The 27,991-nt window shown below is 44.1% G+C and overlaps 1 protein-coding gene across 1 annotated transcript in view; it reads right to left on the reverse strand.

Annotated features, from left to right (window-relative positions):
• The window catches only part of Prkn (parkin RBR E3 ubiquitin protein ligase), an 884,626-nt gene that overhangs the window by 383,294 nt on the left and 473,341 nt on the right, over positions 1-27,991 (reverse strand). The gene's annotated exons all lie outside the window — the stretch shown is intronic.

Genomic DNA, 27,991 nt, shown 5'->3' on the forward strand with positions numbered 1-27,991 from the left:
TTCCAGCTCCGTGGCCCTCGGGTCTCTGTCACACGTGTCACGCTTGGCTTTAGAGTGTGCAAGCCACTAGAGATGAGAAGACACGCGGAGCACACACAGGCCTGATGAAACTACCTACCCGACGCGGGGCAAGACGGATTCTGCCGGGAGCCACCGCGGCCACGGGAACCCGCCGCGTGGCTTATTCGGGTTTGCACCCCAAGCATGGCGCGCATAGGGCAGCGCTAGAAATGGCTTCTGTTCGCATTTCCCCCGCCTCAGGTCCTCAGCTCCTCCCACTCGCCCCCAGATCCACCCATACCTAATGAGCCGCTCCTACTCACCACCCACCTACTTCCCCTGTACCCCAGAGAGAAGCTGCCACCTGGATAAGGTGCAGACGCCATGTAGCGCCCTCTCCCGTGGGAACTATGGCCCCACGAATAACCCTCCTCGTGAACCTTCTTCTCCTGCCTGTGACATCTCCGCAGGGTCCCCTGCGATGGCCGGGACCTGCGCTTCCAGCTTCTAAAATGTGAAAATAGACTATTTGACAAACGCCACCCCTGCTCCCTCTCCCACTCGGTTTGCTCTCTCCCCGCCGACAGGACCAGCCCGGGCCTTCTCTGCCAGACCTGCGCACCTGCGGCCGGTTAGCAGGGGACCCCAGGGCAGGCGCACCCAGGGCCGCTGCCCCCTCCACCCTGCACCTGGGCGCCGAGGCCTGCGGAACGCACACCGGCGGGGCCAGGGTGCCTGGGACCAGGGTGCCCCCGGGGCGCCCTGCCCCTAGGCCCAGGGCCTTGCTCCTGGAGCCTCGGAGCCTCGGAAGCCGCAGTGCTTGCTGCCTGGTTTGGGGCTTGGGCCGATTGTTTTTCTGAACATGAAACACCAGCTTTTTCAATCAACCTTTGAAATGCTACAAATCCTTTGAGGGCCGACGGAAGGATACTGAGACGATTTAAGATAATTCCTAACCACCCAAACAAAACGTCTGGAGGATGTGACTGACTCTCAGGAAACATATTGAGCGAAAATTGCTTTCCGCAGACATGGGAAAGGGTCTCATTCAAAACAAAAAGTCATTCCCCCCCCCAAACTGCTGAGCTAGCAGGCCCACTGCGAAAGGATTTCACATGCAGATATAGCAGGAGATGGGAAGTAGTTATATTTTTCTTAACTAGGAGAAAACTACTGGTAGATGTTCGGCTAACAAGTCATGAATTGTTCAACACTGGACAAAGTTCAGCCAGGTAAGAGCCAAAATCTTTTTCATTGGGGATGGATGTTTATAGTGGTGTAAGAAAATTCTAGCAATTCACATGGTAGAATTAAACTAACATACAAAATGTTAACTATACTAAAATATCTGATCGCTGGTGAACATTAAGGCTATCTTCACAAAGTTTTATAGAAGGCTTTTCTTTCCTGATGTGTGTGTGTGTGTTACTTGGGTTTGAACTCAGGGCCTTGTCTTTGCTCTGCCATTGAATCCCATCCAGTCGTTTCTGAGATAAGGTCTTGCTTCCTACATGGGTGTGCATCTGGGTGCAGCTCACTTATTTCATTTCTGGCTTCCCAGCAGAGCTGGGCTGGGATCGTGGGCCTCAGCCTCTTCCACTGCGATGGAATCTCGTGGGCTTCTCTGCCCTGGTTGACCTGGAATCTTGGTCCTTCCGATCCCAGCCTCCTGTTTAGCAGGGATGACAGGCGTGAGCCAGAGGCACCCACTCGTGAAAGGCTTTGTCTTCGGTTTGAGGAGTACCTGCCAAGGACTATGTAAGGTCTGCGGTTTTCCCAGCTTGCAAGCTGAAGCCACACAGAGGATGAGAGACTCCGGGTCCGAGATGAAGTGCCGTACAATCCGGCACAGGCAGAGGCAGAGGCGCTCCGACACTCCGGGAACACAGAAGCGGGAGATGCACCGCTGACGAGCTGGACTGACGGAGCCCTGAACGTCCTAAGGCGGCCTCCCACACTGTCACACCGGGTAAGAAGCAACTCTGCCCCCCCATTCTAGAGGCAGTATCTCTGTCTTCCGAAGGCATTAGCTCTTCCTTGAAAAGATGGTCCAGAACCAAAGGCAGTTAGTGCCTCCTTCCTGAGATGAGCCAAAACAGATATCATGGACGGTCTCACTTCTGTAGTACGAATGTCTTGGCTTAGAGCAAGCTTGGCAAAGCGATCCAGTCCTTCCTCCTCGTCTCCACACAGAGGGACTTCCCAAGCCTTTGTTGCCACTGCCTGTCTGCGCTGAGAAACAAACAATAGGGCCAAATGCTCAAGCAGCCAGGAGAAGGTTTGTTCAGGAATTCTGAGACGGGCTTTCCTGGGACAGCCTGCTCACAGGGCTTCGCCTCACAGGCTGATGCAGGACGCCACGGAAGCAACTGTCTGCACGGTCAGCTTCTGCGGTTTCCTCTCCATTGTTCGGGTTTAAGAAAACAAAACAAAACACCACAACAACAAGGAAGCCAAACAGGGTACCCTCCCGCTAAAGTCCACACAAGTCCAGCAGAGAGCCGAGGCCTCTGGGAACTCCTGGACGCACAAACGGTTCAGGAAACACCTCAGGTAGAAAGGGCGCAGCGAGGACCCAGGGCCAGGCTGCCTAGAGGCACCGCTCCATTCCAGTGGACAGCACCAGGGAGCAGCGCTGGAGGGGACGTTCAGCTCTCCAGAGAGAAAGCCAGCTCTCCAGTCCAGGGACGCTCAGAATCCTCACCTGTCACTCCAGCAGTCCAATTAGCCTCCACAAAGCAAAGGAAGCACCGTGACCTTGCCCTGTGAACGACATCAAAGACACAGACTATCTACCGTATCTGTGCATTGACGTTAAACTCAAGGACACTTGTCCAAAGATTATGCACTCAAAATTCCCGGTGAGTTTAACTGGGGAGACAAGGCATGGTCATTGTCCACGAGATAAGTGAGCACTGAGCTCAGGAGATAGGGCAGAGAGGCCATCACGGTCACCAGGCTGAGACGGACAGCCGTCACTGAAATCAACTGGAAGTCTCCCACTGACCTGGACACCTGTTCTTACACCAGAGCGGCAAACGTGTCACCGCTCCTTCCCGCCTGGACTCCGCCTCAGCTGCCGAGATGCAGACTGCTGTGTAAACACCCAACTCCTAGAGCTGTCTGTCTGTCTATCTGTCATGTATGTACATAACTATCATTTATCATGTACGTATCTATCATGCATGTATCTATACCTATTATCTGTCTGTCTTTTTGCCTGCCTGCATCTGTCTGTCTGTCTGTCTGTTTACCTACCTACCTGTGCTGAGATGGAACCCAGGGCCACAGGCATGTTCAGCAAATTCTCTACCACTGAGCTACAACCTCAACTCTGTTTCTATTCTTATTTTCCATTAGGAAGTTCTAGCATTCGTGTGAATAGTAAAGTTTTAATGTTATCCACGTTAAAATGTGTTACTTGAAGCACCACGACAGCATCTTCCCCGCCGCATGCCACGCGCGAAGCCGCAGCACCGGGCACCGTGCAGCTCCTCTGCCGACGCCGCACCCTGCAGAGCAGCCGACCCCGGGGGTCAAACCCTGGGAGTCACCGAGCAGTTCCGACCCCGGGGTCAACCCTGGGAGTCACCGAGCAGAACGACAACTTGCTGGGTTAACACGCGCACACTTTGCGCACACTTTGCTAATTTAGCAGAGCCAGTTTCAAGATTAGGTTATACCTAGTTTAACCAACTTAAAACGCGAAGGCGTTTGTTATCCTGCTCAATAGTAAGCCTGCTCGCTCTTCACGGGAGGTGGCCGAGCCTCTCGAGGACGTGCAGGGCTTATCTGAAAAGAAGAAAATCCATTTGCTCCTACCAAAAAAGGAACGCTGCTCAGTCACCCCGAGAAGGGGCGTCAGCCGCTGACTGGCTTCCGAGCTTCCCAGCAAGGACACAGGCGCGTGCTCTCCCCGTGTGCACGCCTGCGTGCACGCCCCCACGGGCACGCCTGCGTGGACTCGCCCCCACTCCTGTGCGGGCACCCCCACCCGCCTGCTGGCACACAGACTCTAAGCAAAGCCGTTCCCTTCGCCAGACGCCAGTCCACGCCGTGGACGTGGCTTCGTTCCTGCCTCTCCGTGCCGGTGCTATTATTATTATTATTATTATTGTGTTTCCCATGGTGCTTTAAATTTCAATTTTATTACCAAGAAAATCTAAAGGTGCAAGGCAGGTCTATTCACTCAGCCCATGCTCAGCACATAATAGAAGCTCTTGAAAAATTCCATAATCCAAGAGATTTGGAATACGAAGGGTTTCCCACCCCTACTCCAAATAGCACTGAAGTTTACTTATGGTAAAACCTGAAAAGAACTAGCATGACATTTTTATGCCTATGCAAATTCCACTTAGTGTGAACATTCATACTTTTCATCCCAAATTTCTCATTAAAAAAAATGAGAGTGTAGACACCCCTGGGAACGCTTCAGAGTTAAAACATACCAATTACATAATCTTGTTAAAATGTAAAACTTTCTAAATTCAAAATGCTTCATGGCCTCTAGAGCAATAAATAAATGATTATGGTTCTGAAATATAAATTGTCTAAAATTTCCACTAAATAGCAGGGTGACCTTCAGGATACCATATGTAGCACTTATTTTGGTTACCAATATCACTTATGTTTGGTCCAAATGAAAAGGCTCAGTATAGTTGGAATCTGTATATAACCAAATTCCACGTATACTTGCTATGGTTACCCTTAATGCCAAATACTATGAAATGTTCTCAGATTCATTCCTCTAGGAAGTCCAATTTCAAGACAAAGCTAACACAAAAACCCTCATCTTTCCCTTCTGCATTGGTATTCTAAGTGCTAGAGTTTCCTTGACCTGAAGTTTATTGAAGGTGAAATGTCAGTAGCCTATAATTCAGTATCTTTTACTCAGAGAATAAAGTGGGGACTAATAAAGATGTTTAAAGTGATGTCACAAGGGTAGTGTACATAGTTTGGGGCCATTGTTGGCCTTTATAAAGTGCATGAGTAGATGACTTTATAGAGTTGGCTTTGTTCAGACAAAGTGGAAGTCCTCCTAGGTGCTCTAGGTAATTGCTCAGGTACGCCTAGATGCTGGACACCAAGGGAGCGGGGAGGGGGGGCGGGAGGGGGGCCAGTGCCCCTGGGCCCGGGTGGGGGATGGTGACTGCTCTAGAAGGCACCGATGCCCTCAGTGAAGGTTCACCAGGCGGAAGGAAGGGGAAGCCATTGCAGAAACAGACGCGAAGAAACACCTTGAGTTGGTAACTTTGGCGTGGGGGGCACTGGGATGTTGGGTGACCCCCAAAGGCTCACATGTTAGACTTGACAGACAGTACTGGGAGCTGGCAGAACTTTGGGGTGGGGTCTGGCGGGAGGCGGCCTCACGGGGGACGTGGGGCTCGCCTCCTCTCTTTTCCTCGCTGGCGCTTTGGAGCTGAGCTGAGCAGGTTTTCTTCTGGCCCGCGTTGTCTGCTCAGACAAGGACCAGAACCTCTGAACCAGGAGACAAAACAAGTCCTTTCTCCTTGTGAGGGAGTCCTCTCCTGCTTTTGTCTAGTGGGAGGAAGCGAACACACCTAGAATTACGGGGCATTCCAGGAGAGCGTGGATCTCCAGCACCTGCGGTGCCGGCGGCCTTTTCCTTCCTCAGGAACTGGTGATCAGCTGATTTACCGTGCGGTTCCAGCTCTCCTGGATTTCCATTCCTATCCCGAAAAGGCTTCAGTGTACCTCAGCATGACGACAGTTACTTACATGGTGGTGCCTGTTTTGCAGATAAATTGAGCATATCTCTGCTTCCAGCGTTGGAGCCTAGCCAGACTACAAAAAGATAATATCTAGCTTGAAGAACACAACAGCATCCAAAGCATTTGCTAGCTTCATGTCCAAGCACAGCTTTCCAGCCTGGTCTCCAATAAATAAAGTAAGATGGTAAAATATTTTGTTTTTAAAACACATTATTTCTTTTTGTAATCTCCCATCACTGATTCCATTCTGTTACAGGATTTGCCCTCCAGAGAGGGCATGTAAACACATATCTATGATCTAATAATCGCTTACAAGAACCAAGAACACAGGTCCTAGGTTTGAAATTTTACTATGACTCACCACCCCTAGACGAGTTGTTATGTTCTGAGCATTTTCCTACATGTCTCTACAAGTTGGCAGTTACTTTGTATTAATTTCTGAATGTGCCAAAAAGAAAACACCCCATATTCTCGGCAACAATGGCAAATAACACTAAAGAGGTGTTTGATCATATTGTCCTTCCAGTTACTTATTTTCCAGGCCAGGGATGCTCGTCCTGAACAAAGCCTTGAAAGGCTTCCGGCCTCGCCCTTCCCCCTTCCCCTCCCCAGGCCAGCCATGGGCCCTGACTCTGGTTCTCAGGAGAGGCGCTCTGCTCTTCTTGTCTTGGACTCCTGGCCCCATGGCCTCCCGGGGTGAGGTGCACACTCCCCCCCGGTTCTCCCATCCCGCTTCAAGCTGGGTTTCCAAGAAATCCACACCACAGATGGCCCTGCGCCTGCGCATTGGCAGTGCGCTCAGCTCCGTTCCTTCCCTCGGTATGCGCCTTCCTCTGAGCTTTCAGTGCTGGTGATGGGATGCGCTGTGCAGTTGCTATGGAAACCAGGTCCCCCCCCCCTCCCTGGACCACGTGTCGGTGAGTGATGACATCACTTCCCCCAGCCACAGGGTAGCGAGGGATGGCGTCACTTTTCTCTCTCTCAGCCAGTGGTGGAGTAATATGGAACTATGACTTCTGAATGTCCAGTTTGGGCATGCCTTTTGGTAGGCAACAACTCACAAAAATGATAATATAATGTGCTTTGAGTTACAAGCAAAGAGAAATATTGAGCAATAACAAAAACACCCTAGCTTTAAAACATTTTAAATGACTCTAGACTTGCAATCTAAACTTTTTCCCCCTCAAAAGTCCTTGTTTCCTTGGCAAGTGGAATTTAAAGCTTCTTTTTATTCTTGTTTTCTTTACTGCAGGCAGAACAAGCAACCATAAACACTGCACTCCAGATAAAAACCAGGCACATGCAATAACTTCAACAACCTGTCTCTCAAATTCTCTATATTTACTTTATTTTTTCAAGAGAAAATAAACTGTTATTTGTAAATTTACCTATGCAAATCCAGGAAGACCAAAGTGAATAAACTAGAGAGTAAATATTACAATGGGAGTTTTTTTTTAACATGATTATATAAACAACTACAAATGGAAGAACTGATATCTTATTCAGTCATTCTCTTTATGTAAGAGATATTTCTCTTCACTTTAGGTAAGAGATAGATATGTTGCAGATACATGTACATGTGTGTTTGTATACATATGTATACACACATATATATACACGAATGTTTGAGTGTAGGCTTTATATTATACTTATATATGCACATATTTGTATCTATTTTCCATTGGTTAATTTGAGTCAAATAGATTAATACTACATCTTTTGTTTTGTTTTGTTTTGGCCAGTCCTGGGCTTGGACTCAGGGCCTGAGCACTGTCCCTGGCTTCTTTTTGCTCAAGGCTAGCACTCTTTCACTTGAGCCACAGCGCCACTTCTGGCCATTTTGTATATATGTGGTGTGGGGAATTGAACTCAGGGCTTCATGTATACGAGGCAAGTGCTCTACCACTAGGCCATATTGCCAGCCCTAATACTACATCTAAACTTTGTAAAAAGATAAATGAGAAAAACACCAAAGCTTTCCAGTCATTGTGGGTGTCATTACAACAATCTATATTTAGACCCCAAATTTCTTTTGAGGAACATGATCTGTGCTGCAGAGACAAAGATGAAGAGTAGTTTCAGCTCTGAGAGACCACACTGAGTCCAGTGTGGAGACGTCCAAAAAGAACCAAGAGTGAGGAAATTAGGCCGAGTGTCTCTCCCCTTTACCCATGCTGGCCTCAAAGCCTGACACGATAAAACTTGACAGTGACATTAGGAGAAGGAAGCAGTACTCCACGAGCAGTTTTGGGGAGGACAGTCTTCCAAACAGACCCACGCCGGTGCCAGGAGGGCAGGGCCTGGCCCCTGCCCCCAGATGCTGGGAAATGCCCCTGGTGCCTGGGTAGAGGTCCGCCCTCCTTGTCAGGAGGACCGCTTTATTCCTAATCTAATGGGAGTTCTTAAGGAAATACAACAGGAACACAACAAAGTAGGCCAATCAAGGAAAGATGTACTTTGAGAACAAACGTTAAGAGTTTCACAAGAGAAAGCCAAAGAACCAAGGCAGAGGAAACAAAATGGAGACCACCAGCGCCAAGCTCAGGGCCGTCACGTGGGCCCGAGGATATCAATATGCAAACCATAAGGATAGAAAAAGGATCGCAGAACCCACAGACAACACCTGCGGCAAGGTGACGTACGAGCGCTTCTAAACTCGCCCCCAAAATACAAACCATACAGTAAGGTAGAGCACGTCACACGAAGAAATAAAGCTATCAGAAAGGGAAGTGATACGCCAATTCACTCGTGAATCATGATAGAAAAATTAAAAATAAATTATAGCAATTTAAACCCAGCTTGGCATTAAAATACGAGCAAGCCTTGGACGTGGGACTGCTTACTTAAGGGGTAGTCCCTGAGCACACCCTCTGGCGCACACTATTCCTGGTGTCAAGGGTACAGGGCCAAACAGAACAGTCCTAATACTTATTCTAGGATGGAAGAGCAATAAACAACATATGATATCTTCCCAGGCAGTGCTGATTGCCCTAAGAAAATCAAGTGGGAGCGAGGCCAGCCTCGTCCTTCCATATTCTCCAACTTAATTCCTGCATCAAAAAGCCTGAGAAAGTCTATGCCACCGTGCTACTTGTACATCTACATCACTTGATCAAATTTAGAATCGATTCCTAATAATACCTTGTGAAAAAGCTAAGCAGTGAGACCAGTAATGTGGCTCAGTTTTCTAATTTTTGCTCCTTTGGAGGCAGAGAAGGGGCTCATGGTTCGAGGCCTGAACAAAAAGAAGTTTGCAAGACTGCATTTCAACTAGTGGTTGGTCACAGTCTCCTACAGTCTCCACAGTATCCTACCGTGGCCGGTGGTATATGCTCATCAGCTTGTGACATGACTAGGATCACAGCCCAGGCTGGCCTGGGCTAAAGCAAGACCCAGCCTCAAAAAAAATCAATGTAAACAGGGGCTGAAGGCATGGCTCAAGTGACAGAATTCCTACTCTCCAAGGATGAGGCCCTGAGTTTAACCTCTCATAGCCTTCCCCAAATTCATAACCAACCCCATTAAGCACGATTAAAGACAGTTATAAAAAATTTAATAAAGCCTTGTCCCAATTATTACAATAATCAGACACTAAACAAAAAATAATCACCATAATGACACTCCCCATTGTTGTGTAAGAAAGGAAACACATATTATTAGTGTTAAAAATGATAAATTTATCATTGCATCCCAATGACATTATGGTACACCTAAAAAACTCAAATTTAATGAGCAGTTATGATAATTAACAAAAAATTTAAGTAGTTGAATGTAAACTGTATAATAACAATTGTTTTTTCCACAAAATGTAAAATGCAGTTAGAAATAGAAGAGAAAGATACTTAGTACTAACAAAAGCTATTAAAATGCTCAATAAGCAAGGCACAGGACCTACAATAAGTATTTTGTTGAAATGATGGAAAGTGACTAGCTCACCATCTTCAATTTCTTTTATCCAATTTATAGTGTCTCTTGACTATCAAATTTATATTTACCTGGCATAAGTAATACTCAGCTAATTAATTATATGAAGGATGACAGATATTCAGAAAGTAAATCTTTCAATTTTTTTTATAACGGTAAGACAGTTACTTTAATATATATTACTATTTCAATACTTTTATGTTTCCTGAGTTAACAGTACTGTTGAGCATTAGATAGTTTGAAGGGAAAATTAGAAGTATGAAAAACAACCTTCTGCCAAAATGTCTTTTGCCCAGGATCTCATAGATCAAGTGGTAGCCTGGAGGAGCTGCTTATGGTTAGGTTATAAAGTTTGCTGGGGGGAAATAGTTGTTTATAATGAACATGGAGATGACACCTAAATCACCAGGCTTCAGAGGAAAGTCACACTATAAACAGCCCAACCACAGTACGTACCCCCTGACACCGGTCTCCTATCCACAGACAGCTCACAACTACAGTACCCGTAAATCCCGACATCCTGCTCTGCCCGTGTACACGTAAAATGGTGAGCTTCAACTTGAGCTCTTGAGCAAATACACACACTGAGCTACCCAGCAAATCGAGATCAGGCAACTCTCCCATTCAGCACGATGTCTTCTGTTCCATAGAGGCATCCCCGTCTCTTTGGTGGTGCACTGGACTAGATGAAGGAATTTTCATCACATATCTAGACCTGTGTATTCATTGATGACAGTGACTTCTGCAAAAGTTGATTTCTACAGGGTGGTGGAAGCCCAGGGAAACACCAATGCTCTGTTTCGGGGCGGGGGGGGGGAGTACGCGTGCTTAGTCATATAGATATATATAAAGATCTTCTACTTAGAACACACGTGGTCAGCACCAGGCTCTGGGGTTCCGCCGCTGGCTCTCCTGGGCAGCTGGGGACTTGATCTAAGTCGTTCACCCTAACTGGCCATAATTCACAACGGGCGGGTTTTAGAGCAGTGAGCCTGTGCCTTCCTGCATTGGGAACCCAGTAATAGCCAGACGTTCCTGTCAATCACTGAACTCATTACTGCCCAGCTAGCTGGAGTCCCCAAAGGCACTGCGGTCGAAGAATGATGGACATTATTTTCATCATACTTTTCCAATCAGTTGGCTCAATCAGCCTATTCAGAACACGCTGAGTGAGACTCGGCCCCCGCTATTCTTCCTCTCCCGTGGTGCACTCCACCTCACCCCACTCAGACACATTCCGCTTCTTTTCAGAAAATCAGAAGTTATTTAGACTTGTACCATGAATGGCAATACCATTTCCAAAGCTAAATTGATGTAAGTAAACTTGGACAGTGTTATCACCATTTTTTTTGGCTCCAAATGTTCATCACCAACACCTGGTGCTCAGTGGCTATATCATTACTTGGCTGGTTATGGATAAGCCCATCTGTGCAAAGATGGCCCAATGCCGGCTCATAGATGGCCAGACCTGTGTCCTAAAACACATGGGTGCCAAGAAATGATGAGCTTTGACGACCTTCATAACCCTAGGAAAGCAACAGAGCTGGTAGAAATATTTTATATGCAGTAGTAATGTGGGGATGCAGGAAATATAGTACATCAAAACAACACCGAGTGTACATTTATTTGCTTCTTTTATAGCCCTTTAAATATATTATTTTGTCTTTTCTTTTATGAGGATTCCTGGGAAGTAGGATTTAATGAGTGAACAAAACCAAGAGTGTTTTTGGATAACCTATGGGTAACAAAATCATGAATTCTTGATTATTTCCTGACTATTTATTAGTCTCAACTTATCATGGCCACATATTAGATATGGTTTCAGAAATTTTGATTTATGCTATGATAGCTGATAAGCCATGTGTTCGTAATAAGTCATAACCTTTGATAAAACTGGAACAATATTGTAACCACACAAGTGAAAACTCACATATATTTGCATAGAAATAAATACTTGCACATTTTGTCAAATGTCTATCTTTGTCTGCTTGCCAGAGATAAATCAAGCTATCATTGTCACCCCAGCAAGCAACGTGCGTCTCGCAAGAGCTCAGAGCTGATCTTCCTGCACCTCTCTCGTGAGAAACCACAGCTTCGTCTTTCATTAGCTACCATTGGTTCAGCGTACGGAAGTCACAGTACTATAAAAACAACATTTACTCACATTTCCAATGAGAAAATGCTTAAATGAATTTTCTGGGCTCCAGTTAAATCTCAAGAGAATCAAAAGCAGTGCAAGACAAATCCCGTCACTTCATACATAAATGCAGTGACAATCTGTCAAAGGGTCAACTTCTAGTATATTCCATGCCCCTCCCCAAATGCCTTAGTGTAAAACGGCCTCTTCAGGGAAATCATACTGCGGAAATAAGAGATTTATGTTGCCAGTTGATGTTTCTGCAGAAGAGTGGTATGAGCTGAGTACGCGTGCTTAGGCAATTTTCTTTGCAATACCATAACCATTTCTTAATCCTTTGTGGGTAAAAACCAGTCTATGTATTTTCTTCTGTGCTCTTAAGGCCCCAAAGCATTGAACAGAAACGCAGGTAGATTCTCAGTGGCCTTGGGAAGGACGGGAGTGGATGCCTGCACTTCCGGCACAGATTTATACATAGACCAGGACAGCGTGGAAGAGTGTCCTATAAACTCTTCACCTTTTTTAGAGTCGTTGCCATAGCGAGCTATTGATTCTGTGCAATAACAAGGAAGACAAAATCAGTATGGAGGGCTCCGGGCAGCAACCGTGCGAACGAGGCAAAGTGACGGCGATGCAGCCCACGCAGGAGGTGTCCCAAGTGGTGTCACTTGTGGCCAGGGCTGCACTGGACCTTGTCGGTGGCGCTGTCGTGAGGACCCTAAGATGCGTATAAAATCCCATCGCCCAAATCCAGATGCCTCAGCCCAGCTGGCCCCTTCCACCCCGGGCTCCCCTCCCCCTCCCCAGAGACCCGCACTCACCCTTTTCTTTTATGTTTTAGATGTAATTGTAATGTCAAGGTGGTGTACAGAGGGGTGACAGTTACTCGCGTAAGGGAGTGAGTGCATTTCTGTTGAACACTGTTACCCCCTCCTTGGTTTTTCTCTCGCTTTCCCTCCCTCCAGCCCACCCCCCCCCCAAGTTGTAAAGCTCATTTCCAACATATTGCCTTATGTGTATCACTGTTGAATCTTTTCGATTTTAGTAGAAAATGGAACATTTACATTTTTATCTAGCTTTTTACCCTTAGAATATTTTTGAGGTACAATGATGTCACTGGATACATCAGTTGTTTTTGTCCTGGTGTGGCTCGTTAATAAGAATACTTCAAAACAGTATTTCATCTCAACAGACTTTTGGAGCTGTTTTAATTCGTGGTAAACGGGAGCGGAATGGACCGCGGGGCCGCAACCCCTCCCCTCAGCAGCTCTCCGGACGGTGGGGCTCGTTCTGCTTAACCCCCCACCCGAGGTCTGCACGTCCCATGATAGTGTGTGTATGTCGTATGTGAGCTGATAAATGTAGAATGAGAATATACAAACGAATGCGTGGCTTTCGGATCCCACACAACCCGCCTTCAACTCCTGGAAGCCACTGATGATTTCGCCTTCTCTACCCGTGTCTAACTCAGACAGGTTTAATTTTAATGAAGCCGTGGATTATGCTGTCAATGATTTATCTCAATGCCATTGCCGTGTCCAAAGTCATTTAGATTCTCTCCAATTGTTCAGAATTTTATAGTCTTGTTCTTTAAGAGTATGATGGTGTGTGTGTGTGTGTGTGTGTGTGTGTGTGTGTGTGTGTGTGCTGTGAAAAGAATATATAAATTTATGCCTTGCCCCTCTCTCCATGGTTGTCTCCTTGTTCTACATGGTTGTCTCCTTGTTCTACCATTTGCTGAGAAGACTCCCAGATCTCTATTACATTGTATTACAAATCATTTGACTATGGGGACTCTATTTCCCGCCTATTCTTCCTCCATTATCATATTTTTGAATGCTACAGTTTTTTTTGTTGTTGTTTTGTGTTTTTTTTTGCCAGTCCTGGGCCTTGGACTCAGGGCCTGAGCACTGTCCCTGGCTTCTTCCCGCTCAAGGCTAGCACTCTGCCACTTGAGCCACAGCGCCCCTTCTGGCCGTTTTCTGTATATGTGGTGCTGGGGAATCGAACCTAGGGCCTCGTGTATCTGAGGCAGGCACTCTTGCCGCTAGGCTATATCCCCAGCCCCAATGCTACAGTTTTTTATACGTCTTGAGGTTGGGAAGTGTCAGTCCTCTGACCTTCCTCTTTTTCAATATTGAGAGTCAGAAAGTTTAACTTGCTAGGATTTTGATTGTGATTACACCAAATCTGTAGGCTGAGTTGGTCAGTGACATTTTGGTGACCTTGCGTCTTCCTATCCATAATAATGTGATGTCTATTTAGTTGTTTTATATTTCTGTCATTGTTGTGCATAGATTTTCCTCCTGTACATAGATCAGGTTCACATTTGGTTAGATGTAGACTCAAAGCTTTCAATTTGGGAGGTGCTAATGCAAATAAAATTGTGTTCTTAAATTCCAAATCCATTCATCTTGGTGGTGCGTCAAGACTTCAGGCTTGAAAGCTTGATATAACTGCTTATTAGTTTCAGTGTTTGTTAATCTCTTGCATTCTCCACATATAAAATCACATCATCTATGAATGGACACAGGTTCCCCCCCCCTAACTTTCTACACTTATTCCTTTGTGTTGTCTTTCCCCATAGGTAAGAAGTTAAACTGGTGTGGTGAGGGGACATTTTTGCTGTATTCTTGGTCACAGTGGTGAATTTCTAGCTTTTCCTCGTTGCTGATTATGGACTCACCTGCAGTTCTGTAGCTGTTGTTGAAATTCTTGATCAATTTGACCATGTGCCCCTCTACTCTGAGAGGTGGTTTGTTTCTTTGTAATCACAAATGGATGTTAAATTTTGCCAAATACTTTTCTTCATCTATGTATATAATTGTGACTTTTCTTCTTCATCTACTCATAGGATGGGCTATATTTTAATTGATTTCTCAATTGCACATCTGGTAAATTCCAATTATCCTTTGTTTCTGTACTCAAAGCCTTGAGCTTGCCAGACTTTTTGCGCAGATGGCGTGCCGCCGCTTGAGCCACACCTTCAATCTTGCTTTTAGTTGATTAGCTGGAGATGGAACTCTGTAAACTTTCCTGCCCAGGTTGGCAATGAATCCCAAACCTCTGGATCTCAGCCTCCTGAGTAACTAGGGTTATAGGCAGGAGCCACCAGGCTTGGCTTTCATGTTTTCATATTAATAATTTGTGTCCCCTCTTTTCTGATTAGTCTGGCTAGAGGCTAATCGATTTTCATCAGTCTTTTCAAAGAACTAGTTTGATCATTTTTCTCTTGATTCCTGTGTTAAATTACATCGATTTCTGATCTAAATTTTGTTTTATTCTGCTTGGATTTGATTTCATCCTGATTTTCTATTTTCCTAAAGTAGAAATATAGCTGACTGAGTTTAGATCTTCTTTTATAATAGGTGCATCCAGTTCAATACTATGGATTCCCCTGTATCCCACAAATAATGACAAGTTATATTTTCATGTTCATCAAATTCAAAATCACTCGAGAAATTTTCTTTGGCCTATGTGTTATTAATAAGTTGTTGTTTAATTTCCAACACTTGAGGTCTTTTCCATCTGTCTTTCTGTTATTAATTGAATTCCACGTGATCTAAAAGCACATTTGTTTCTTTGAATAAATATAGCTCATCTTGGTAAATATTTTGTGTGAGCTTGAGAAGCATGTGTAGATATAGGTTCTGCTGGTGTCTGTTAAGGTAGTCTACATACTTCAATTACATTCAGTTGATGGGTAGTATTGTTAAATACAGCTATGACTTTCCTGATTTCCTTCACGATAAATCTTTTTCTATATTCATGTGCTTTTCTTGCAAGTTGTCATTTCATTGTATGAACATGCCAGTGTTTATTATCTATTAACCTACTGAATAATTAGGTTGTCCCACCGTATAGCCTATTACGATAAATATTCAATGTGCTCTTGAAAAGAAAGTGTTTCAGCTGTTCCTCAGTAGCTTATTCTAGACATGTCAGTCAATTGATAATATCATCCAAATCTTCTTCATTCTTACATATTTTGTTTGCATGTTTCATATTGAGAGATATGTACTGAAATCTTTAATTATGGATTCCCTTACAAATCTGTCAGTTTTCACTTCATGTTGAAAGCATATCATAAAAAGTGTATAAATACATTAACATATTAATGGGTTCTTTATCATGATATTACTTTCATTATAGTATTATTTGCTCTGAAATCTACTACTCTGTTATTAATATAGCAGTCCAGATTTCTAGAAAAATGAATGCAAGCCTGGTATATCCTTTTACAACCTTGCATACTTTTAATGATTTTGTATTTAAACACATTTCTCTAGGTAACATATAACTGAGTCTTGCTTTTGTTTTTGCTGTTTTTCACTGGTACTGGGGATTTGAACACAGGGCCTGATGCTCACTAGCTGATGAGGCAACTAGATCATTGGTTTGATAAGTACTTGGCTTTTTATTTATACCGTGTATCACTTTTTCTGTACTGCGTGTACTTTCTTCCTTTTTTGTATTAATTAGTTTTGTAATTACATGTTGCCTTTCTGTTTAGCTTATCTGACATAGCTCTTTGTGAACTTACTGACTGCTATGCATTGCAGGATATTTGCCTAGGCGGCTCTCAAACTCACAATTTTGCTTCCACCTCCTAAATCCTGGGATTTCAGGCTTACACAACTGTGTTTGGCTACAGGATACATCTTGGACATATCAGGGTCCACATTAAAGAGATGTTACACTACCTCTCACATAGCAAATATTTTACGAATATTCTACCATTTATCCATACCACCATTCATGCTATTGGCACACATTTTTATATATAGGATAAGTCCTACAATACTTAAAACATTGAGTTAGAATTGAGAGCATTTTGAATCCACATGAGATCTCATACAGCCTCCTGCAGATGTCTTGCCCCTGCAATGGGCAACGATTCTTGGAAATGGGCTGTTGATCACATTCAGTTCATAAATGGCTTCCCCGTCAGGTATGACGGTGAGTAGAAATGAATTTTATGGAAGTAGTTTTGATGCTGAAGTCAATAGAATAAATAACATTCAAGGTAAATGTTGAAGACAACATTGTATTTAGATTGGTATCGATTCATTTGCAAACTACCAAAATATGTATTTTCCTTTCAGTAAAAACACGTAAGTGCCTGAAAGCACTTAAATAAAAATGAAATACATCTCAAGACCATAGCTTTTGGAATCATCAGATAAATGAGAAATAAAAAAGATAATACAAAATTTCATACTCACTTTTCCGATTAAATTAATTAGTGTAATTAAATGATAAAGAATGAGGGTGTGGTGGTGCACATCTGTAATTCCAGGGTGTGGTGGGAGGGGTTCAGGTTCCAGGTCAGTATATACCCTCAAATAAATAAATATCATAAGAAAATTAATTAAGTAACTAAATTAGAAAGAGAGAAAAGGCACAGATTTTAAACATGCACTACTTCCCAGATAAGTTCTTGGTGGTTTTTAGTTTGGTGCCCATTCCACCATTAATGGATAACAAAGATAATACAGTATAGGACAATGTAAAAGACCAGGAAAATTGTCCTACTTGGAAATTTTGCAAAAAATAAAGACAAAAACGTTTGCTTCCTAAGATGTGTTATTTTATATGCTGAGACATGCTATGTCACTAAATATTGACTTGTCACTTTTCTTAAGCAAGAGAAGAACCATAAAAGAATGGAGTCAATAAAACTCCCAAATCAGGTCTCTCTGTCTCTGTCTCTATCTCTGTCTGTCTCTCTTTCCTTTCTCTCCTCTCCTTCTCTACAAACATCAGGAATATAAATTGCTAGGGAAAAGGGGGAAAAAATCAAAGCAGAAACGAAGGCTGAACTCTCCCTTGCTTCTTGTTTGGGTGGACACACTGAACTGGCTCTCTTGCCAAGCCAGCCTTAGGCTGTACGGAAGAAAGAGCTTCAGGAAAAGTGCCCTGGGCTCCGTTTACTTTAAGGCCCTGGGAGGGTTTTGCTAATATAGAAAACCTGACCTTTTGGGGGAGAAAATTAACTCTACAAGCTTCTAGATGTACAGTTAGAAGATGATAGAGAGAAAGGCTATGCTTTATCCTATTTTCTAAATCCAGCCCCATAATGTGAGTCTATAAATAAAACTTTAAGGCCCTTCAAGAAATAGTATAAGTTTGGTATATATGGATTCATATTTGATGCTGAAAATGACATCACTAAATTTAATTAAAAATACGAGGGCATATTACATTAATTTGTTCTAGATACTTGTTGACGACATTGAATGGACTAGTGACAATTGGGAGAGTAAAACAAGCATAGAATAGTGCCTTTATCCTGAATTCTCAGCAATGTAAACCAGACTTGCTATTCATGGGTATAAACCAGACTGAATTCCTCTCTGCTCAGTCTCCGTTAGTTTTCCAGCCCCCCGGCCCCCCCGGAAGGTGCAGTGCAGCAGACTCTTGCCCTAGTTCACCGGCCCTGTGAGGTGAGCGTGCCTTGGAGTCTGAGGGCACACTCGGCGCCCTGGCCATCCTCCTCCAGCGGCACAGACAGCCACGGTCCTCACAGAAGATGCCATGTCTGCTGCCTTTCACCTCTTGCCGTTCAGGTCATGGTATAGATCCTTGAGCCTCAGCCTAAGGCAGCAGCCGATCTCAACACTGGTCTCTATGATGGAATCCCCATTGGTTTTCATTAGATAATATCCATTGCCAATGGATAATCTGCCCAGAATATAATGTCCATATAAGAGTAGCAACTATCTCCTGTCACCACTGCACTTCTAGGACTTAGAAGCAGGACAGGTATGTTGGTATACATCTACACACACACACACACACACACACACACACACACACACATACCCCGCACACTTAAACAGGTGAGCCTTGATTGATTTAATGAATGAATGGAACAACGAGGTGAGCTCTTGGGCAGTATTCAAAATTTTACATGTTGAAAGGACACTTAAGGTAAACAATTGTAACTTTTCCTGTAAAGCAAGATTTCTGGTACGTATTTCTCTGTTGATAATGAATTATGTCTTTATAAAGGGGAACACAGAATGGTCATGTTGGAGTAATATGCAGTAAAACATACCTGACAGAAATGTATCACATTAAAGAAAGGCCATGCATTCATCTATGTATTCTAAGAATCTAGAGAAAAATATTTAATATTAACAATAACAACAATATTATTCATAACCTAATACTACATACATTCCAGGCAAGAAATCAAAGCTATTAAAAATCTCACTATCCCAAAGAATCATATTTTAAAGCATGACATATTTATGGAGGAATTTTGAGAATATATTTCTGAAAATGAAATATACTTTCCAAATACACTTGAAATGAAAACAGAGAAAGAAAATGAAATGAAATGAAAGTGAAAACAGCTAATGGAAAGCCAAGCTTAATGGACAAGAGTTCTGCATGGTCTCCAGGTCTAAACTTAATAGGTGCCACTTAAATGGTTGATGGCAGAATCATCAATTAAGTTTTATAGCAGAGCTGAGTGAGAAATCAATCAACAAAATATTAGTAATCCATCTGCTCATCACAACAAATTCTGGCAGACAACATTATTACCTTAATGATATGATGTTGAGAGGGGAAAAAAGAGTAAGGAAAATGGTTTTGTGTCTCCCAAAGGCATGCAATATGGTTCCAAATCAATTTGAATTTACAGCTATCCCAAGTTCTCTATAATAACCTCATTCCACAAACACTAAATTTTGAATACCCTTTAAAATACCAGACTCAATACACATCCCAAACTACCAGGTGCTCTATTTACATGTCATTTTGAGAGAGTTGAATGAAAGCCTTTCACACACAGCCTAAGTTTGAAAATTATAACCATGGATATATTTTCAGGTGTCACTATAAAATAGCCTACCTTGGATATCAAACAAAACTCTGCATAGGACACTACCCAATTGAAGAAAAAAGAAACTAAACAACAGACAGACAAATAACTAGAGAAAAATAAATTCTAAGAGCATAGTACATGAAAAAGATACCATGCTCCTTCCTGGGGGTGGGGAGTTGTTGGTGTTCTAATATGAATATTTCTCACATAGCCTTTAACAGTACACAATTATATCAGCAAAGATATAGGAATATGACTACAATAGTGAAAACTTTAATAGTTTCACAAATCAAAGAAATCCAGATAACCTTAAAATACTTCTGTGGGTTCAGGAGCAAAATAAATTGTTGAAGAAGGATCACAAAGAGGAGCTTAGACGGAAACCTGGAAGGCAAACGGAAATTTGGAAATAAAAACGGTATAAAGTGGAAAGGAAAGTGTATAGGAATGATCACATTTCATAAGCCAGGAAACTATTCTTTCTAGAAGTTTCCTCCAAATAAACACAAACCCACTACCAGAGCAGCACGGTTCTTGAATAATTTAAGGCAAAAGGGAAGTGGGGGAATGAAAGTTAAGGTTGGAGCCCAAATACAATGCTGAGTGGTTTTGTTTGTTTGTTTGTTTTCTTTTGATCCTTTGTAATATTCATTGAGACAAATATATGTGGTTAAACAGAATTCTTCTAGCTGAATGACGGGGTAGATCTTATAAGATGTTTATAAGTTTAATTTGTGTATACTAGTAATAAATGTCTTCTGGCAATACTGTTATTGAAATCCAGAAATGCTGACAGAAAACTGCTGCTTGGTTTAGCTAACAGGACTCTACCAATCCTGTCAACGATGCCCGTCACACACTCCCCAATCCTCTAGCCCTCATTCTACCCCCAAACACCTGCGGCCTCTGGCGGGTGTGTCCTTTTGGGGTCCCTGATCAGAACCAGTCCTCCCTCTGAGTTTTTCCTCCTGTGACCCTGGTGTTCTCTGTGGCGTGCCCACAGGCACTGTGAGACGCTGCCCACGTGTCTTCACCTCACATACGGTGTCCATTCTCCCCAAGAGCTCAGCTTTGATCATTTGGTCTCTGTCTGGTTCCTCAACTATATATATTTTGTTCATTATGAATAACCAACACAAACTTTAGTCTGCGCCATGCCATCGCACGTCTTCCCCATTTTTTTCCTCCGTTGCTCAGTACTCCGTTAACTCATTTTACTCCCCTAAATTAGGCGGCTTCAAAGATATTTCCAATTATTTTTCAAATGCAATTACCTGTGCACATTTGTGGTCGTACATTGAAAAATAACAACATCATAGCGTTGTAGGAAATATACATTTTAAACCGCATTGCCTTGAGTAGTAAACTTGCAACTTAAAATCTAAGACAGGAATTTTTGCCATCAGTCTTCTAAAAAAGCAGAAGCCAACGGTTCAGACTTATTGCCAAGCATTTTTTCTAGTGAAGGCATGGGCAAGATTTTGCTGACTATGAGTTCTCCAATTTTGTGTTAACAAATCACCAAATCATGTCACTTGGAGAAACAGAACAGACATAACAAGTATACCACTGAGCTTCGCTCTTTTAGGGAAAGAAATAGCTCCTTTGAGATTCTAGATTATTCTTTCTCCTCTTGTAGTAACAATATAGGGGCTAAGCATGATGATAACAGCTCAAGAAGAAAGATCTACAAATAGCAGGTAACTGGGCAGGGGAGAAGCAGTCTGCTCACGCAGGCGTCTACCCAGAGGGAAACTCCAGCTCTGTTCAGGTGGTAATCACCCGCTCTCCCAGGCCTGTTTCAGCCCCAGTCTAATTTTGCAGAAATGACATTTGTAATCTGCAGCCTCTCAGCTCCATTCTTATTTCTGAATCTACTTTCAATGTATTCCCACTCCCTTCCTTTCTCCCCTATCACCTTTAACGACTCACCCAGCAACTTCTCTGAAATTGAGGCAAATTGCAATGTATTCTATAAGATTTTAGCTGCAAGAATTGGGGAGTTATTCAGATATAAAGAACATAATATAGGAAAGTCCTTCGGTGAGAAAATAGTAAGCGGAGTACTTTCACATCTCATGACTGAAAATATGAATACTTATAGGTTACAATCAATAGAGAACACAGAGGTCAGAAATCAAATGTAAATGGCACATTCATAGAAAGCGTCTACTTGTAGACTAGGCTATTCTTCCATTCTTCGAGAGGGGAATCAATTTATTCTAAATTGACTGACGTTCATTTACAGAAAGCAAAGCCTTTGTACAATAGAGCACATAAACTGACAAGATAAGTATTCATTCTTTGCCTCTAAAATGGAAAAGAACAGTTCAAAACTGCCAGGATGAAGGTCTCCATCTGGCATTTCAAATTTGCTGATATTTTATGAAAGTCAGCTTACGTTATAGGGCAATTTTCTGCCAAAGAAATAAAAGGTGGGACTAATTCTTATTTTTCTTTTAAAGTGAACCCACAGCAAAAGTGACATGTCTGTTTCTCTCTGATACTTTTCTGTGAGCCACGTGCATCTCACACCCGAATCTGATTCAAATGAATACCAGATGTGTCGCGATTCAGGGCGGCAAGTCACTTTGCATTTCTTCCCCCATGGATTCTCCACACATTGTGACCCCCCCCCATCCCTCTAGCCTGTCTTTTGGCAAAAGCAAACTCTCTGATGTAAGATGACCTTCTCCCCATCTTTGTCTTCTGGTGTCAGTAACGGCAGAGTGCACTGCTGGGGTTCTCTGCCTGCCCTGCACACTGTATCTCCCACCGTGGACAAGAGGGAAGAGCCATAGAATGGCCAGCCTTTGGTGCATCGTTTCTGCCATGTGCATTGTGAGGGAAAGTTAGAGTGGGTGATGGGGGTCGTGTAGCTTATGCTGGAGCACTCTGCTTGCACTTCCTGGTCACTGGGGGTTGGGGGGACAACCCTGAGATCAACGTTTAACCCTGGTGAAGTTAGGAAGGTTGTCTTTGACCTCAAGCCAACTGGGCCACGTGATCCAACTGGCGCTTTACTAGGGAGATACATGCGTCCAATTTCACAAGAATTTGGTCTTCATTCCCCATTTCTCAGGAGCTCCTTCTACTCATGCTTTCCCTGGAGTGTGTGGTGACAGAGAGACGTGAAGGGCAGACATCACACACGCACGCGCACACACACACACACACGCACGCTCTTGTCAGCTACAGCTCCCACTTAGTTGACTGAACACTGGCCCCAATTTGTGTCTCCTACATAAGTCAGCTCAAATTGGGTCATTACTAGCAAATAGGTGTTATGTATATAAGTTCAGTCTCATAAAAAAAGCAAAATATTATTTTAAGTGGTGTTTATAAGAAACTTTAATACAGAGACATTTCATGAAATTCCTTCTACATAGTAGTTAAGAGTACGTGGGGTTAATCAAAAGTGGTCAGAAATTTATCTTTAGGAACTACCAGGTGTGCAGGTCTAACTGAATACTACCTGTATTCTCCACATGGAGGTTCTATTGCGATTAAATGTGGAAATGAACGAAGAGTGTGTTGCACAGTGTCCTGATGACACAAATGGATCTGTGTATCCATCATTGATATGTTGTAAATAGTATGAAAAATATCTAATTCAGACTAAATGACTGAGAAGCAGGACCTTCAATACAACACTGAACATTTTAACAACTGAAACTAAAATTAAATACTGCATAACTTTGGGGAAACCCATTTGGTATAACACTGGATATGCTAATTCTTTACTAGGAACATTAACGTAAGTTTGCTCAGCAGAGACGCAACAGGCCCTGACTTTGGTGTCCAATTAATCCAGATATTTTCTTCAGCAGAGCAAAATATGTTTTTGAGGAAAATCAAATTCATCACTTTCTGAAACTGTGCCGGACACAGCAAGAGACCGTGGGCCTTTAGATTTTAGAGTGAACCTTTTCAGTCGCTCAGCTTTCCTTTTTCTTTTTTGATTTCTATAAGACAAGTTGCATTCATCTCAAAATAAACCAACGCTCAGCGTGGCAAGGGCACCCCAGGGAGAGGCACCGTGCTCAGCGAGCCCTGCTGCGAGCTGGTTGTCCTGCCTTGCACACAGGGACCCTGCGGGAAAGATCTGAAGTAGCACGGCTTCCAGAAACTTTCAGAGGGAGGAAATCAGACTTTCCAAGCTCAACAGCAAGTAGAAAACAAATGACAAGTGCTCATACTTTATTCTTTGGAAATGTGGTTGAAAGCAGATTCCTTCCATCATGATTGATTAGGAAAGGCATTTCCAAACGACTTGAAGACTCTGGATTATAAGACATTTTTAAAGCATCTTATTATTTCCAATTCTCAATGGTAATTAAGCACATATAATCTTGACAGACTGTATTTTCAAGGTTGCCTTAAAAAAGGAACACAATTTACAATCGGTATGGAAAACTATACATAATGAGCAAACTGGTTATCTATCTGAGCGATATGTAAGTTGGCGCAAATTCTCATAATTGTCCTTAATACTCTTTACCTATTTGGATGATTTTATTTCTGAGCGCATGGCTCTCTATCATCAAATGTTAAATGAATCTTAAATGAGCAAACCCTGCAATAGCGTGATTATTGAGCAGTATATTCCTAGTATCTGAAACTGTAGGTTAAGCAGAAATCACGATGTTGTGCTAGGTGTCTGTTCTTGTGTCATCATTTTCACACAGTGGAGGCTTAACGCACTACCTGGAAGGCTTGGCACTCTTGGCGGTCGTATTTATACACTGCAACACCACCGTTCTTCATAGGTGCCCTTAGACTCTCTGGAAGCCCGGAGGGCGTGGCCCGGGGGGCGTATCGAGCTTATCCAAGCGTCCCCAGCCCGGGGGTTCCTGGGTGCCCCTGGAAGTACTGGCCACGGAGGGGAAGGGGTGGTCACCGCAGTCCTCCCTCTGCTGCCACGAGGGGCTGCCACAGCCTCCCAGGGGCAGGCAGGGCTCCCCGACCTGCCCTCTTCCCCTCTCCATTTGTTGACTCCTTCCCTCTAGACCACAGCCCCCCCTTGCGAGCACCTGCTTCCCGGTGTTTGATTTTACTGAATTTTGATTTTGTCTTTCTAAGGAATCACATTATTTGATGTCTCCCTTGAATCTACCGCATTTCAGTGAATACCATTGTATACGCTCGCATGTCACCCCATGTGTTTACTTATGAGTTTGTAAGCTAAATGTAGCTGCCACACATAAGGGAAAACATGAATCCTTAGTCTCTCTGGGATTGACTTACTTCACTTCACCTAAGTTTTTTTTTTTTTTCCAGGTCTTTTCATTTCTTTACAAATGGCCAAAAAACACAGGAAGGAATACTCAACACCTCTGGTCATAAAAGAAATGCAAATAAAAACAGCACTGAGATTCTACCTCACCCCAGTTAGAATGGCCATTATCAAGAAAACAAACAAAAACAGCTCCCAGTGAGGATGTGGCCAAAAGAGAACCCTAATACACTGCTGGTGGGAATGCAAGCTTATTCAACCACTGTGGAAAGCAGTGCGGAGTTTCCCCAAACAACGAAACAGAACTACCGTATGATACAGCAGGCTCATTCCTGGGCATCTACTCAGAAGAGTTCACAGAAGGAAACAGTAAAGTGATCAGCACAACCATGTTTACTGCAGCACTATTCACCAGAGCCAAGGTATGGGATCAACTTAGATGTCCCTCCATGGACTAGTGGGTCAAAAAAATGTGGTGTATATACACAATGGAATTGTACTGATCCATTAGAAAGAGTAACAATGCATGTTTATACATTTGTCTCATGTTACTATAAGTATAGCAGGTCAGAAATGCTCTGTGTTTATCTCTGCACTCCAGACCTTAGGTGACTGTCCATGTAGGCCAGGGGCTGAAAGTCTGTGGAAGAGGGAAAAAGGAGCCAAAGGAATGGCAGAAAGGAAGGAGAAGTGAGGAGGGAGGGAGGGAGGGAGGGAGGGAGGGAGGGAGGGAGGGAAGGAGGGAAGGAGGGAGGGAGGGAGGGAGGGAAGGAGGGAGGGAGGGAGGGAAGGAGGGAAGGAGGGAGGGAGGGAGGGAGGGAGGGAGGGAGGGAGGGAGGGAGGGAGGGAGGGGCAATGGGAAGAAGAAAGACGTACTGACTTGTGTGTGATTCCTACACATAGCAAATGCTTTCATTTTTCTATATTTTCCCATGCTCCTGGGTGGTAAGAAATGTATTCTTTCTAATCCCTCTGACCCAGATTCTGAAAACTAGAAAGAAAAATGGTCAGAAACACTAGGAGCTATCATGCCATTAAGATTCCCGGAAGAACTTCACAGGGATTCAATGGTGCTCTTTAGCAGGAGCAGGTATTATAAAAATTTTGGTTGTTTATTGATAATGTGTTTTAGATAAAACACGACTCTACAGTGCATTGCTTCTAACCCGATAGGTAGCGGATAGAACAACTGCTGTTTTAAAATTGCGATCCGTTTTCTGTCTCCCACAAGGCAGAAGCTTAAGTTCTCCGTCGGAACAGGTATGCGGGTGTTTTGCGTCACGCTTTCCACACGGACACTTTGGTTCACGGCAAATGAGAGTGGAGCCCGGGCTCTGCACTGGAGGGGGCTGCGGCCATGCAGGGGCTGGGGGGCTTCCGTGCCCATTATAGCTCCTTTGAAGCACAAGGCCCTGGGCCCCCATGCACTGAGTTCCCGTGGAGTCGTGTATGGAAACTTCTGGAAAGCTGCCTCTAGGAAATTAGAAGTAGAGGAGAAAAGAACGAGCTGCTTCTTAGAGAGAGAGTCAGAAATGATGTGTGCACGTCATTGCTTTAGGGTGCAGGCCACAACCCGGGGTGGTGGGCCGGAGGAGGCGGATAGCACCCGTGAACCAGAGCCCGGCGTCCCTTGGCTCCCACGACACGAGAGCCACCGGGACAATCCATGGGGACAGGTGGGAGCTGTGGTCTCAGAGTGGAACTGGTGTTGCCACACGGGAAGGCAGGAGAGGGGGTTCCTTTATCGGCCTCAAGGTGACCTTGAAGAGCAGAGATCTCTCGGGGGAGGGGAAGGTTGGGTACGGAGCCAAGCGGAGGCAGGGCAACGCTCAGAATGACTTTTCAGCGCCGAGAGAGAATGCATCAGAGGTTCCTCTGGAAAGACGTCCCCGCTGCCATGATGGCACCTGCCACATGAACGGCGGGGCTGTTACCCCAAGGGCATCGGCGCGTGGGGCCCGTGTGTTCTGTGCCCTGTCCGGCAGCTCTCAGTTACGAGTGAAGTCCACAGAACTTACCCAGAACAAGCTCCCTCGGCTGCCAAATCAGCCGTTCCCACATTTCTTTTTATTTTCCTTTTTTTTTTTTTAAACTGGCTGGGTGATTCTGTCTTAAACACATCTTTCTCTGAAAATCTGGTCTGCATTTGCAGAAAATAAACAGGAACAGCTGATCTCAGGCACTGTCTCTGAAGGACTCCTCAAGCCTGCAGTCCTGTCTGAAGCTCACAGAAATCGGGTGAATTCCTGAGCTCGAAGGACATGGCTTAATTTCTCTATTTTTCCTACAGGAGATGACATGGTACTGACGTGTAAAGAAACCACACAAATGTTCCAGGTGTTTGACCCCTGTTTCTGCATCTCTCCTCTCTGGATGCTGCTATTCTTGTTAATCTGTGAGACTCTGCACCAGCCCTTGACACAGAACAGAAGCGACCTGAGACCTGGCTTTACATATTCACATGACACGGCTTACAAGGAGCTAGGGACAAGTATAAATCCCGGGAGGAAGGACACACCGGTGGATATGTTACAGCTATGCAAAGATGGGCAAAGATCAAGACCACTTAGGAGCTGATTGCTGGTGACACCAACCAGGCTAGAGCCAGAAAGAAGTTTGGGTCCCAAAGTGTCGGGGATGGCTATACCTTTAAGACCTGGGGTTGCTTGGCTGCTAGCCACGCCTACCTTCTCCCCGGGTCTGGAACCTCCCCCAAACCAGCCCCACCTCTCATCTGTGAGCACGTGTCTCGTGGGGGGACTGCAATCTCCGCCTCTGTGGGAAGTTCCGTGACATCACCATGATGGACAGTTCACCAGCCAATCGTTAATACCCAGTTAGTCCCTCCTCTTCCTGCCCACCATTACTGTTATATAAACCCCTCCCCTGAATAAAACTTTGGGAAGCTCCTGAAGCTGACTCCCAGATGTCCATGCGTACCTGGCCTCCTTGGCGAGTATGGGGGGGAGGGGGAGGGCATTCTCGCAGCCACACGCAACCGAGGTTACCCATGGCCCCCATTCCACCTTGGATTGCGCCCACAGGTCAGGCGGCCAAGGGAGAGAGTGGAAGGGGAACGCATATAAGGGGATTAAAGGCTTGGCATCTCCACAAAGGAGAGGTAT

Source organism: Perognathus longimembris, chromosome 9 (genome assembly GCF_023159225.1).
Source record: "Perognathus longimembris pacificus isolate PPM17 chromosome 9, ASM2315922v1, whole genome shotgun sequence".
NCBI classification, from domain to species: domain Eukaryota; kingdom Metazoa; phylum Chordata; class Mammalia; order Rodentia; family Heteromyidae; genus Perognathus; species Perognathus longimembris.